At 48.2% G+C, this 15,191-nt stretch overlaps 1 protein-coding gene across 3 annotated transcripts in view; it reads left to right on the top strand.

Annotated features, from left to right (window-relative positions):
• The window catches only part of LOC135896247 (acetylcholinesterase-1-like), a 41,140-nt gene that overhangs the window by 20,805 nt on the left and 5,144 nt on the right, over window positions 1-15,191 (top strand). The gene's annotated exons all lie outside the window — the stretch shown is intronic.

The raw sequence follows: 15,191 nt of genomic DNA, 5'->3' as shown, positions 1-15,191 counted from the left end.
CGCGTTTGAACGCAAGTGGCTAAAAGGCCGCCGGTGACGCTTGACGCCCCTGCCACCGCTATGAGAATACGTCGCACTACCCTAACGCCTCTTACGCTAACCTAACGTAACCTAACGTTAACCTAAGGTAACGTTAACATAAGCGAACGTGGCCGCGACGAAAAGACAATAATCCTCACGGCGTAACCACTGTGAGAATGCGCCGCGCCACCCTAACGCCTTTTACGATAAGTAACGTATAGTCTGGCGATATGGCTCATAAGACCCTCTTCCGTTCAGCCCGCGCTGTGCCTCGAGAGCGACGGTGCAAAGTTCATAGGTGCGGCCCTCGACAGATGCGAACGGACTTCAGTAATTTGGCACTGCGGGCCCAGTATGGCAGTACCCAAACAAATATGAAAGGGTGCATCAGTGACGTCGTTCTCTCTATCCTCTACATTACGAATGCAGACCAACAGTGGCGCAAGCTTACGCTGGCACGGGCTTCATCGCGACATTCTCTCTTTTTTTTCCTTGCATGGTGACGCCAGGAATCGACGCAAAGCGTGCACTACTCCGTTCCGAACCTTGTCGCTTTGCCGCAGCTCGGATAATCACGTTTGCCATTAGCAGGAGGAGAATGAGGAGGAAATAAAGAGAGAAGGCAGGGTTGTTAACCAGAAATGCGTCTGGTTGGCTGCCCTACTCGGGGGGACGTGAAAGAGGGAATAGAAAGGTGAGATGGCGAGAGGTAGGGGAGGAGGAGGAAAGCCGCGGTGAGCTCGCGCACGCAAGCGGAGGGCCTGAGCAAGTCAAAGGCGTTCAGATAGGCCAGTCACCCTCAAGAGAGCCAAAAGTGCCTTTACAGCTTAGTGGGCCGGTGAGCGACAGGGACGGTATTCAAGTAGCCCCTGAACGGATAACGGCCGCTCGTCCAGTTGTTGCAATGCGATAGATAATGTTGCTCTTTCCGACTGAAATCGATGACAGTGGCGCAATAAATGTTTGGTGTTCTCTTCGCCACCGCAGACTTCGCGCGCAGCACTGTCGGTCATTCCAATGAAAGTAGTGTACGCCATTCGCAACCACAGGCGGTACAGAAGCGATGCGTCACGTCTGTGCAGCCTCGGTGGAGGTCGGAACTAGAGCGAAGGGTTCAGTTCGTGCAACCTGATGTGCCTTCTATTTGGCGTGTTCCACTCTGTTAACGGGAGCTTGCGTGCCAGGTGACGAAGCTGCCTTGCAGCGTGTCCTGGAAAGAGGAATGGGTACGCTGTGTTGTTCTTGATGTGCCTCTCGGGCAGCTTTGCTTGATCATTTCCACTGACCCCTCAATGTCCAGGTATCCACTGGAAAATAATTTCGTGGCCTTTCTATTGCAAGTCTTGATGAAGTTTGACGATTTCTTATCTTAGCTGTTCGTGAGCTTCACGTCGGAGAACTGATTGCATGCTGTGTAAAGCCGGTCTCGAGGCCCATGTACCAGGACTCTCTATGTCAATAAATTGAAGCACATTGCGCATAACCGTGAGTTCTGCAGCCATGGACGTCGTGACATGTGACGTCTTGAATCGCAGTGTTATTGCTCCTGTAGGCATCAACGCAGCACCGCCAGAACTGGCCGATGAAGTCGATTTGTCAGTATAGATGTGTATCTCTCGTACAACAGCAGTAAGCTCAATTGCTTTAGTGCAGACGGTGGTAGATCTGACTTTATGATGTCCTGGAATCCTGAGATGTACTTCAGGATGGCACAAACACCCTGGAGGCGACACCGGCCTGGCTGCAGGTGTGTACCCCGATGTAAGCGAGGCACGATATGCACTGAGAGTTGCGCTAAATGACGTGCGGGGTCTTTCCATGGTCATTGCGGTGATGTGGTGGCAAGGGGTCCGGGCAATGTGCATGGCATGTGCACGCATTGTCTCGACGGCGATGTGCATCGCAGTTGAATAATTTGAGCAATCGCAATAGTTTCAGTCGTTGACGTACTTCGTGGTAATTCAAGGCATATCCCCAGAGCTTGGGCTTGAATGCACTCAAATGTACGCAAATTGGTTTTGCAGGTGTGTGATATAACAGGTAGGCTGCACCGGAGAAACCTAACAAACAACACCCTGTACAGCTGTATCATGGATTGTGTGGACTCACCCCAGTTCTCTCCTGCAAGGAACCTGAACAGATGGCAAATAGCAATCAGTCGCTTTTTCACGTGGTTCACGTGAGAAGTCCAGGACAGGTCTCTGTCAGGCTTAACCCCCAAGAACCTGTGAATCCTGCTGGACGATGTCACTTGTTCGTTGATTGATATGCCGCATGCAGACATTGGCTTCCGGGTAAGTTCCACCACTGCGCACTTTTCTCACGTCACCTCCAGTTCCTCTTTAATAAAGGTAGTATGATGTCGATGAGGCCACCTTCTGAAGCCGAGCGCGAAGCCGAAGCCATGTCACCTCTGAAGTCCAGATACTGATGTTGTAGGCGTACATAGCGTAGAACGGTGCTTGATAGGTCCTCCAGTAGTCCAGTCAAGGCTAGATTAAAATGCGTTGGGCTTACTACTTCGTCTGAGGGACTCCGCGGCTACTGTAATAGTCTGGCGTGGGGCCACCCCCGGTGAGCACGTAGAATGATCGCAACCCAGATTTTTATATATATATATATATATATATATATATATATATATATATATATATATATATATATATATATATATATATATATATATATATATATATATATATATATATTGCCACTAAGTCTTATTGCTTTTAACGCTTTAAGGATGGCTTCATGGGTGATATTCTCATAAACGCCTTTAACTACTAGAAACGGCAGCAGACAAGCGTTTACAGGCCTTCTGGAATTCGATGTACGTTACCAAGTCGACAACATTGTCTATAGGTGAACGGCCACGCCTGAATCCTGTCAACGGGTCCGGATAAATTTCATAGTGCTCTAGGTATCACTCTAGATGGGTTAGAACCACCTTTTCCCATTACTTTTCTTACACAAATAGCAAGTGCGATCGGACGGTATAGCGCAATGTTCAAAGACGATCTGCTAGCTTTGAGAAGCGGAATCAGGCGAATTGACTTACATTCTTGGGGAACCATGCCAGTTTGCCACGAATTGTTGCACAGGGGCAGGAGTGCTTTTTGAGCTCGTTCACCAAGGTTGCACAGAGCGCGGTATGTAATGTCATCTGGTCCTGGCGCTGAGGAACGCCTGCATAAAGCAAGCGCAGCCTCCAGTTCCTCCGAAGAAATTGGGCACTGTTGCGACTGGGGGTCCGAAGATGTGGAATGTACTTTGCTCGTGGAGGAGTAAGGTAACGTGCGGCTGGGCCCGATATCCAGGAAGTTTTACAAATACGTTTATATTTACATATTTACAAGAAAATTCAAAGTAGTACAGAAAAAGTTCATCAAGTTGTAGCAGCCGATTACTCCCGCCGTCCGTTGCTCTTTTTATGCCCTGCGTGGTCATTGTTCAGTCACTTCCCCAATCCGGCGTCAGTAGACCGATCACATCAGGTCCCGCCTATCCGGAGATCTGTTGCCCTTTACCTCCGAAGGGAGCTTTGTCGGAAATTCACGTTGATCACTGGGCAGGGCGAACGGCCGGTTACAACAGCACTCCTTACGGGGATCACGTCAGATTGGTGAGTGCTCGTGAGCCTGCACTTCCCGTTGAACACGCTTCACCGGCAATCCTGCTAAAGAGGGATTCTGTGCCTTCAATCTCTTTGCATTGAAAGAGCCAGGGAATTAAATGGGTGGCGCTGTCTAGGGGTTGCACGGAGGCCATGAACAGTTCTCCATATAACAGACAAAGGCTTCCGGCGATCCAGAGACTCGCAGAAAGACATCCATGGTTATGAAAACCAGCTTATTCATACCATGGTGTATTTTCTTTTGTGTGCGTCTGACAAATTTAAATCATGAATGGACTTTGTGCGCCTATACCTTCGTTCCGCAAGTACCACGCCCCCTTGTACTTACTAGCAATTGTAAAGTCGCGTCGCGGTAAACGCAGGCGCACTGGGCGTAAAGCGTAAAGTGTAAAGCGTAAAGTAAAGCGTAAACGTGAGCGGCTTGATAGGTGCTGTCACCTCGTGGAGCAGAGCCGCAAACACAGAGCTAAAATTTCATCAGGAAAGTATATTCTACTTCGTTGCTGATGCAAATTTTCGGCAGCGGCGAATAAAAAAATTTAAATTATGGGGTTTTTCGTGCCGAAACCACTTTCTGATTATGAAGCAAGCCGTAGTGAAGGACTCCGGAAATTAAGACCACCTGGGGTTCTTTAACGTGCACCTAAATATAAGTGCACGGGTGTTTTCGAATTTCGCCCCATCGAAATGCGGCCGCCGTGGCCGGCATTCGATCCCGCGACCTCGTGCTCAGCAGTCTGACACCATAGCCACTGAGCAACCACGGCGGGTAGCGGCGAATCGTGACACAATTACGCCTATACAACAATTTAGACCAGCAGCGAAAAAGAGTAGACTTTGTTACTGCAATACTAGCTCTGTGTTTGCAGGGTTGAGCTTTGTCCCACCAGGTGACTGCACCGCTCCAGCCGCTGACGTTTACGCCTATGCCCCTGCGGTAAAACGCCCAGTCCACCTGCGCTAACTGGAGTATCGGAGAAGCTAAAACTCCCGCGCGGTATTGTGATAGCGATTATATGGACACTTCAGGCCCATTTCTACCACCGCCGTGAAATTCCGTATAAAGCCCCAGCACGATAACATCGCCTCCGAGCGCCGTATGCGAGTGAAAGCTCGCGAGGTTTAGCCGACGGATCGCGTCTCAATATTGCGCGCGCAAGGGAGGAAAGCCGCGCGTAAGCGCACAGTCTTCCGTCGCGCGCAAGGCATGGTGGGGGGGGCGAAGTGGGGGGATCGTCTTCTTCGGCGGTTGCGGCGTGTGGCGCGGTTGCGCTGGCGCCCATATTTTGAATGCGATCTGCGATGTGTACTCGGTGGGCGGTCGCAAAAACTGCTATCCCTATTTCGTACAGTTGTATGCTAATTCGCTATTGCAATCGATGCTTCGCCTTTTGGGCAAAACTGGACGTTTATATCTATCTGCCACGTCGTTTATCCTGGCTACCGCTATTTTAATGCGAAAACAGTATATGCCTCATGAAGTGGTAAATGCGACCTCCGGCGTTATTATCCGATGGTACCAAAACACACGTGACCAAATGACGACGTCACGTTCTCGGCGCTAGACCTGCTGCGGCTCGCACTGCAAAATGACACAATGAACAACCGTGGCCCAAACCCAAAAAACTGACTTGACTCATCCCAAAATTGCATTAAGGTGGATTTAAGTGGATTGAAGTTAAGGTGGATTCATCATCATCACCATCATCAGCCTGGTTACGCCCACTGCAGGGCAAAGGCCTCTCCCATACTTCAACAACCCCGGTCAACAACCCCGGTCAACAACCCCGGTCATGCCGTCCCTGCAAACTTCTTAATCTCATCCGCCCATCTAACTTTCTGCCGCCCCCTGCTTCGCTTCCCTTCCCTTGGGATCCAGTCCGTTACCCTTAATGACCATCGGTTATCTTCCCTCCTCATCACATGTCCTACCCATGCCCATTTCTTTCTCTTGGTTTCAACTAAGATGTCATTAACTCGCGTTTGTTCCCTCACCCAATCTGCTCTTTTCTTATCCCTTAACGTTACACCCAGGCACGTACCCAGGATTTTTTTTCGGGGGGGGGGGGGCACCACCACCACCACCACCATCGTCATCATCATCATCATCATCATCATCATCATCATCATCATCAGCCTGTTTTATGCCCACTGCAGGGAGGGATGCAGGGATGTGATCCATTGTAAGGTATCTCTTCCTGAAGCCAGCCTGCTTCCTTGGTTGACAAAATCCAGTGTTAACCTTATTCTATTGGAGATTATTTTGGTAAATATTTTATATAATACTGGGAGCAAGCTAATGGTCCCATAATTGTTCAATTCTTTAACGTCTCCTTTTTTGTGTGCATTAGTTTAATGTCTGCATTCTTCCAGTTTTCTGGGACCCTTGCAGTTGATAGACACTTCGTACAAAAAGCCGCCAGTTTTCTAAGCATTGTGTCTCCTCCATCTTTGACTAAATCGACTGTTATTCCACCTTATCCTCCCGCTCTTCATCGTTTCATGTCTTGCAGGGCCCTTCTGACCTCATCGCTAGTTATAGGATAGTTTCTGTATCCTGTTCATTACTGTTTCTAAGTGAACTATCGTGACTCCTCTGTGTACTGTATACAGGTCAGCTTAGAATTTTTCCGCTGCTTTTACTATATCTTCGAGATTGCTGATGATATTATCCTTCTTATCTTTTAGTGCATACATCATGGTTTGTCCTATGCCAGGTTTCTTTTCTACTGATTTCAGGCTGCGCTCATTTTTTGTGGCTTCTTCAGTCTTTCTCATGTTATAGTTTCGAAGATCAGTTATTTTCGCCTTGTTGATCAGTTTTGACAGTTCCGCGAATTGCGTAACGCTGTGCGGCCGCCAGTCCCATACAACCGCGTAGAGCGCAGCACTCTGCGATTTTAGACGTACTGCGCTCACTGCGAAAGGTTAGAAAAACACCCACATAAGCACAGCAGAGAAGTGGCTACGTGAGGCGGTTCGACCGATAACTGTAGAAGCGTCATTCAAAACAAGTAATTGTTCTCCACTTCCGGCGGCGTTTTCTCTACTTCCTTTTTAAATAAAGAGATGTTGATCCATAAATATTCTCATAAACGACGGTTAACTTTTTTATTATTCGCTTTTGCTTGCAGTTTGGTTGTTCCTTGGCTCTCTCCCTTAGTAGATCGCTTCATTTCTCAACTCCTTGCGATTTTTGTTTCCAGTTGCCAATTTTGCACGAAAAGTGCTATACAGTTAGGGAAAAACAGACGAGGTAACGGGCGACCGTCATCTTGCTTATGGGTTGAAGGGTTATTGCAGGGTTCCATGATGGACGCTCTTTCACATTATTTTATTTCCCACCTTATCTAACCGATCACGTGTATATGATTCCGGGCATCTGCCAGCGTCGCGGCGAGCCGTAACTCAAGGAAACAATGAAGCTAAGGGATAAGTTAAACGGAATTGGCGTTTTCTCCGGCCGCAACTCGTTCCATGAGAGTACAGACCAGCTGAGTAACAGCCGCATCCCTCTCCTGGTCCCAGGATCAGCCTAAACAAAGAAGCTTGAACTAACAAAAGCAACAGCTATGCGCGTGACAGTTGAATAGATGGTGACAACTAAACGCATCTCGAGTTAATCGCGCGGGTGCGGAATCTATGAGAAAACTGTCTTTCACATTACAAGAGATGGCGATAACTACCGCCATCTAAAAGGAGTGAAAAAGGCAGCATAATGCTGACCGATGAACAGCTGCGAAGTCTCAACATTGATCTGGCGGCGCTTTAGGAATGTGTGAGGAGTGGTGGATTGGGTGACGAGGGGGGGGGGGGGGGGGTATGCCACTTGATTTCGGGGGGGGGGGGGGCCCGGGCCCCCCCGGGCCCCTCCCTGGGTACGTGCCTGGTTACACCCATTATTCTTCTTTCCATAGCTCGCTGCGTCGTCCTCAATTTAAGTAGAACCCTTTTCGTAAGCCTCCAGATTTCTGCCCCGTAGGTGAGTACTGGTAAGACACAGCTATTATATACTTTTCTCTTGAGGGATAATGGCACCCTGCTGTTCATGATCTGAGAAAGCCTGCCAAACGCACCCCAGCCCATTCTTATTCTTCTGATTATTTCCATCTCATGATCCGGATCCGCCGTCACTACCTGCCCTAAGTAGACGTATTCCCTTACAACTTCTAGTGCCTCACTGCCTATTGTAAATTGCTGTTCTCTTCCGAGACTGTTACACATTACTTTAGTTTTCTGCGGATTAATTTTTAGACCCACTCTTCTGCTTTGCCTCTCCGGGTCAGTGAGCATGTATTGCAATTGTCCCCTGAGTTACTAAGCAAGACAATATCATCAGCGAATCGCAAGTTACTAAGGTATTCTCCATTAACTTTTATCCCCAATTCTTCCCAATCCAGGTCTCTGAATACCTCCTGTAAACACGCTGTGAATAGCATTGGAGAGATCGTATCTCCCTGCCTGACTCCTTTCTTTATAGGGATTTTGTTGCTTGCTTTATGGAGGACTACGGTGGCTGTGGAGCCGCTATAGATATCTTTCAGTATTTTTACATACGGCTCGTCTGCACCCTGATTCCGTAATGCCTCCATGACTGCTGAGGTTCCGACAGAATCAAACGCTTTCTCGTAATCAATGAAAGCTATATATAAGGGTTGGTTATATTCCGCACATTTCTCTATCACCTGATTGATAGTGTGAATGGCGGCCTGTCCGGCCGCCATTGGAACCTCCTATATGAACACGACAATCAAACCCCGGCCCTCAGTCCCCAGCAGCTGCGAAGCAACCGACCATGGCGGCGGTCAGAACTGCGACGCAGCAGAAGGTGCTGAGAATCACTGGCTCCGGACAGGCCGCCATTGGTGGATTAAGGTTGGTACAAATAAGAGCAACGTGGAATAAGGTGGGGGTTTAATTTAAGGCCATAGGTTAGACCAGTCCTCATACTTTCACATTCAAATCACAGGATACGGTCAACTGCAACGAAATTTCACTTGGGTTCATTAGCCTATAAATGCTTAGCATATACTATAAGTATAACCTTGGCAAATCTGCGGGGCTAGTAATTGTATAATTTTCTTATTAGCAGCATTTAAATATCGCCTACGCAGACGATGCGTGCACCTGGCGGTAAGCGGTAGCGATGCGAATATGGCGAAGGTTGGAGAACCGTACAGGACTGCCGATCTGTCATTTTGGCCTAGACGTCCAGGTGTGTCGCTCGTGCAACATGCGCAAGTTGATGGGTGTCTTTCTCGGCGTGCTTTCTGTTGTGCAGGCAATTTGAGCTGTTGGAAGAACTTCCAACACGTTGTGTGGCTGTCGAGGGCTCGAACACGTACTCGGACACGAGCAATGGCTGTACAGCATACAGTGTTGAGTAGAGGAAGCCCGAACACATCTTTCCTGTCCCAGCTTTCAGAGCGCAAGAGTGCACCGCGGCACAGCAGGCAAGAGCGACGCGGACCAGCCAACGCGCACAAATCACGTAAACTGCAGTTGACGAAGTAGCATAAGCTACATTTCAACAGCACAATCAAATACCTATGCAAAATCTGCTTGGAAAACGTTTTCTCTAGAAGACTATAAGTACTACATATATATAAGCCGCAATGACGCACTAAAACCATACGTATAGGTTGTATTCCGGCACGATTTTCACCAACGATCGTTTCATGTAGTGCACCACCTTCGAGACATTTCGCGCGTGAGACGCGTTGAAGTAGACGAATGAAACACTTTCTGACATAGCGCCAGAAACGCTGTCAGCAGGAACCGCATGGTGCATTTGCCACCAAGGAGAACGCGGCGCGGCGGCCATCGTGTAGATGCAGCGGCAAGCCATGCAGGAATGCGATGTCGCAGAGCGAAATGAGCAAACTTTATCACGGCTCCGGCCTGTCCGGCCGTGAGTTAAGCGCACCGAGTCTGCGGCCGGGCTAGAGGGTAGACCGGGTAGACCCCTCTAGCCCGGCCCAACGTTAACAAAGAAGTAGTAGTTTAATGACTGGAAAATGTAGAGAGGTCGGACGTTAACAGATACACTTATAAACGTTGGCCCGGCCGTGCCGAGCCTCAGCTACTTATCAGAGATGTATACTTACTGTCATCCTTTACTACAGATTTCACATGGTCACGAAGGCGCGGTTGAAGTGTGGTCCCGTGCGATTGAAGCGCGACTACATCTTGACTACATCGCGCGACAACATCTTGCGGGGCAAAACACTAGTTGATGAAAACTATGCATCAAATACGTCACCAATGGAAGAATTTGAAAAAGTACAGGTAATGTCATTACAGTAGGAGAATGTGAAGTCACAGGCAGTTTGCTTTCATCCACGAATAATTATGAGTACAAAGCTTTACAGGGGTGGAATCTTAAGAGGAAGCTTTAGCTAAGGCCCAACTCCGACGCGGCTATTAGATTCGTCGGACGATCCCACTGCTGTTACCAGTTGTAGGAATTGTCGGACGATCTTGCCGCTGCCACCATTTGAAGGAATTGAAGGTCGTAGAGAGGAACTTGGGAGGAACTAGGTGTACAGGGTTTATTTACAGTATTAAAATGGAGCACGCAAGACGAAGCATACAGCAAACGAGCACACAGCTCACAAGTACATTGACGAGCACGAGCACTCGAGCACACTGTAGCAGCGACAAACAGCTGCTTATAAACACTCCGCTCGACGTCATAGTTCGACGTCATCGTACATGACCCGCCTTTTTGGAGGAGGCGGGCTCTCGACTTGAAGGAGGAGGGCTATCGCACTTTGGATAACCCCAGCCGGCGCCTCTAAATTCCAGAGCGGACCTCGCACAGTGGCCTCCGCTGCTGTTTATTGTCCGGAGTCTTCAAATGCCCGTGAAAAGGCACCGCAGCGGGTGTTGAAGGCTTCCATGGTATCTTCGGAGAAGCTCGCCACGCTCGCAGCTGCAGCTGGCTGCGAAAATTTGCATGCTGCCACCTCGGCAGGCCATTCCTAACACCGCCTATTCAAATACATGTAAAACGCAAAAACGTTTTTCTGAAATAACCCCTGGACCGATCTTAATGAAATTTGTTGCATCTGAGAGAGAAAGCTAAATCCTAGAGACTGTTTGCAAGCGGAATTTCGATTTAGGTCCTGAATTTTATTAAATTGATTTTAAAAAATTCGAAAGTTTGAAGAAAATAGAAGCACGAAGTTTACAAATCCATAGCACTGCGTCAAGAGCAGATATCGCGGTTCTGTAAACGGCATCTATTAGATCATTCAAAGCGGACAAATTCCATACGTCATTTTATATCTTACGTGAATTTGTTACGTTGTTTACAAGGGTTCTTCAAAAGGTGTATTTCCAGATTACTTAATTTTTCGAAATTCATGAGTAACACATAAATTTTGTCCGCTTTAGATGTACTATAAGATGCAATTCACGGAATCGTATTATCATTTTTAGTTGCTGAGTTACAGAGTTGTGAACTTTACACTATCGTTTTTTGAAAATTTTCACTTTTTGCCAATTTTTTATAAAAAATTGAGGACCTAAATCGAAAATTCGATACCAACAGTCAGTTTTTCTTTTAAGTCAGTTTTTCTTTTAAATGCAGCAAACCTCATCAAATTTGGTGCAGTGGTTGCTGAGAAAAACGTTCACGTGTATTTAGTAGGAGCACCAGAGCCAAAGCCTCTTCTTAAATCGGCTCGGAAAACGAACCGTTCACTTCGCCGTTTACTGCACTAAATGGGTCACTTCCAAGCCGGAGGTGGAAGAAGGGGAGGACGCGACCAATAGACGAGAGGGTGCCTCCTCTGAAATGTACGTCATCATATGACGATCTAATCGAAGAACTGCAGAATGTTCCTACTTGCTAATTAAATATAAAATATAAATATTATACGGCAAGTTCTAAAGTATAAACGTGCGGTCCCGGGCGTTTACGCAATGCTTGAAGTAATTTATCAACGCCATTCTTTTTCATTCTCAGCCGACAGGCGGTATCGCAAGCGTAAATGAGTTGGCAGAGCGCAGCGCTATGTCGTCTGTTACCAGGAGCTTACACCATGCACGCACCAGGAATGCACTCCAGCGCAAGGAAACCGTAAACTGGTTCTTTACTAGCCGACTACATCAGTTTTCCTCTTTTTACCCTTCGTCATAGGCTCGGACATCACTCGTTCGCCGCCGCGCTGCCGCTGTCGCTGCGACCTGCCGCACGGCGCGGAGTGTGATAGAAGCAATGGAACTTGAAATCGAACATTACGATATACGGGCCCTGCATTGCCTGCGCGAAGCAAAATCGAAGAGCGTGGTGCTGGCGGTGCGCGCTATGCCGTGAAATTGAGGATGAAATGCGGTACTCCCGAACTAGAGCAAAAAGAGCAGCCAAATAAGAGATCTCCACAACTTCACGTCCTGACTGCACAGTTTTGTCAGGCGAATGAAGGAAACGCTGGACCAGCCTAGGTTGAACGCTTCTGATTGCTGAATGGCGATCTGCGAGCTATTCCCGCTGGCGATAGCACTGGGAATTCGATCTCACCCTGCAAATATCTCCTTGGCACTGACTTTGAAGCAGAACGGAGGTAACAGGAAAGCTGACCCGGCCCTTCTACCGGCTAACACAGTAATCGCGAGATAAACTTTGTGGACAGTGTCGGTGGCAGAGATCTAGGCCACTCCGATGAAAGCTTCGCTTCCGACCGACCTCTGGGAGCTGCAGGTCGGTGGCAATGAACCGCAGCGCGCAATTCCTTCCTCTACGTGGAATGACCACTGGTACGCTTGCAAGGGAGCCTCCTCCAGTTAGTAGCGTAGCCTGCAAAACGTCTACTTAGAAAGCCGGCAGGGGGAGTGCAAATAATTATCCGTCATCTCTTCGAACGCGTATCGCACTTATAACCGTGATCCACACTGTAAGAGCAACGTCAAGCACACCAGAAGGGCAAGTGATAGCCTCCGAAGCAACCAACGCACGCGCGCGTGACGCCCACACGTCTCTTGGGTCGTGCGGCCGCCGCGCGCGGCCACGGTCGCAAGCCAACAGCCAAGCCACAGCAACGGAACCCAAAGCGGACTACCCCTTCGCCGTTTCCGATCTTAACCAACGACGGGTTCGCTGTGAAAATGATTGACAGATGCGTGACGTGATCAAAATTTGCGGTGGCGCCCCGCTGTCTCTGACGACCTATGACGCAAGCAAAATTTTGACCAATGAGGTGAGGCCAAGTGAACGGTTCCCTTTCCGAACCATTTACAAGTTTCGGCCCCAGGCTTTCTATATTTTGCTCATGGCGATGCACACCGAGTTTGCGAAGGTTGCATTACACTATTTAACACTGTAATGTCGTCAGAACTCTTATGCGTAGCCTAAAAGGTAATGGCAATATCTATAGTAATAACCTTATAATATTAGATCAGTAACTTTATTTTTTAACCGCCTTTTCACAATAAAATACGCTTTAGCTGTGACGTCAGTGCCACAAACACACACAAAAAAGTACAGGTGGCACGCGTGCTGTGTTAGTGAAGGTTAAAGTGTTTTTTTTTTTGTGAATTATTTCAACGTAATGTTGATTTCATCTTAACGAAATAACAGACGTGTGTTGGTACTAACAACACATGCATGTGGTACTTAGTTCAATATCTATATGAACCCATTGCTCTGAATTCATGCAAAACTACCGAGGTTCACGGGTGTAATGCCTGCTGTTATAGAATGACGTCTATAAATCCAGATGGGTGTACTTGTAACCGACTGTGACGCGGTGCTGTGGCGAGTGTTCTCACTTACGCTTCATTTGTACTGTTGTTTCCTCTTTGCATGCGATGTGACGTGAGCTGGCGCAGTATACGACTTGGCACAACAATTCTCGAACGGCAAACGCTGACTTTTTTGCTCCGAGAAGCTGGCCCCGCGAAATGTAGATAGCGCTGCCATGCTTCCATAAGTCGTCATTGCAGGGCGTATGGGTTTCTGTGGGAGCTTCGCTACCTTAGTACTTGTCTGCATAGAGTTTTCTGCAATAGATTATACGGAACTCTGGCACTGCAGTCGTTGACCTACCATGGGAATGATGGGAAGTACATGGATTTCTGTGATATTCGTGCTTGTGGATTCAGACGTTCTTGTGGCTTTGATTATTACGCTTTTTATGTCTTCATTGTCGTAAATTACAGAGCAATCTATACTCTTCGAAGTGCAGAAGACATTGTGAACATGCGCAATCGCTACTAATTAGAACGAATGAGCTTTTCGAGATGGCCAAATCGAAGCACGCCAAGCGTCTCAAGGCACTGGCATGCCGCGATAAATGTATAAGGGCGTTTCACATCGCTCGTCGATGCATAGCTCCGTGGCTTAATGGCTTCAATGATAGGCCGTTGTGCTAGAGGTCATGTGTTCGAATCCGGCCCTCGGACAATTTTAATGATGTTTATAGGATTATTTATTACGCAGTACATTGTTGAAAATTACGAGCTTACAAAGTCACAAGGTCGTTTGAAGCCAGAAGGACGAAGTTTAGGCAAATCCACGTACTTCCCATAATTCCCATGCTGGAATGCACAATCACTCCCATTGCAGTTCCCGCAGACACTAGCGCCAGAGTTTCCTCTAGTAATTATTGTATGAAACCCTATGGTTGTCTGGTCGGTCGACGAGTCCGACGCTTCCAGCGTGCCAGGCAGCGGCCTGCGAAGTTGAACGAGTCATGCTGGAGACGCTAAGATCACCTTAAAGGGGCCTTGAACCACTTTTTGTCGAAGTGGCGAAAGGCATTTGAAGTGAAGATAGACTATTTCAGAACCACTTTGCCGCAAAAAGTACTTCAGTGCGTTCAGCAGAAGCGGAGTTATCGGCCATCAAACACGGCCTCAGCTGTGCTCCCCTTCGTTCTTCAATGCCTTGCACTGCGAAGGCTACGGCGGAGACGTCAACGCGGCGCGCAGTTCAAATTCCCGATTTGGTGCCTATGCCAACGTTACTAGACTAGCTTCAGTTATAAAACTCTCCGCCCGCGCGCTTACAGCCGGTGTCGCCACTTCTGTGACAGCCGCCAGATGGCAGCGCCGTTCCATCGGGCTCCACTGCAGACGCCTCGCCGCAGCCTTCAGCCCGTGCGGACGGGCAGTTTGCGCGTGTTTCACGCTCGCTGGCGTTCTCCCTTGTCCGAATTAGTGATACCATGAGAAAGCGGTATCCACCTACAGCAATAAGATTTATCGGGCCAGTTGGTTCATACTGTAATAAGGGCAAACTGCACGAAAGAAAGAAACGCATAGAGCGAAGCGCGGAAGCTGTGTTTTTTCCTGCCGTCTTAACGTTTCGCGCAGTTTAGGCTAGAAGCCTGAACATTTGGCCAAAGTGTATGATTAGGATGATCTTCATCCCCACCGAGGCTTCTCGCCACGCCAAAGATGCGCAAGAAAAAGAAAGATGAGGTCAGTCTTTGAACACACAAGCCACACACACTCACACGAAAATATCATCTGCTCTTCCACTCCGTGAAGATGGTTAACCAGCGAAGCTGAAACGTGCGGCCCGTGTTTA

This window comes from Dermacentor albipictus, chromosome 4 (genome assembly GCF_038994185.2).
Source record: "Dermacentor albipictus isolate Rhodes 1998 colony chromosome 4, USDA_Dalb.pri_finalv2, whole genome shotgun sequence".
NCBI classification, from domain to species: Eukaryota; Metazoa; Arthropoda; class Arachnida; order Ixodida; family Ixodidae; genus Dermacentor; species Dermacentor albipictus.
Note: the sequence above shows the minus strand (reverse complement) of the source record. Positions and strands in the feature narration are given on the sequence as shown.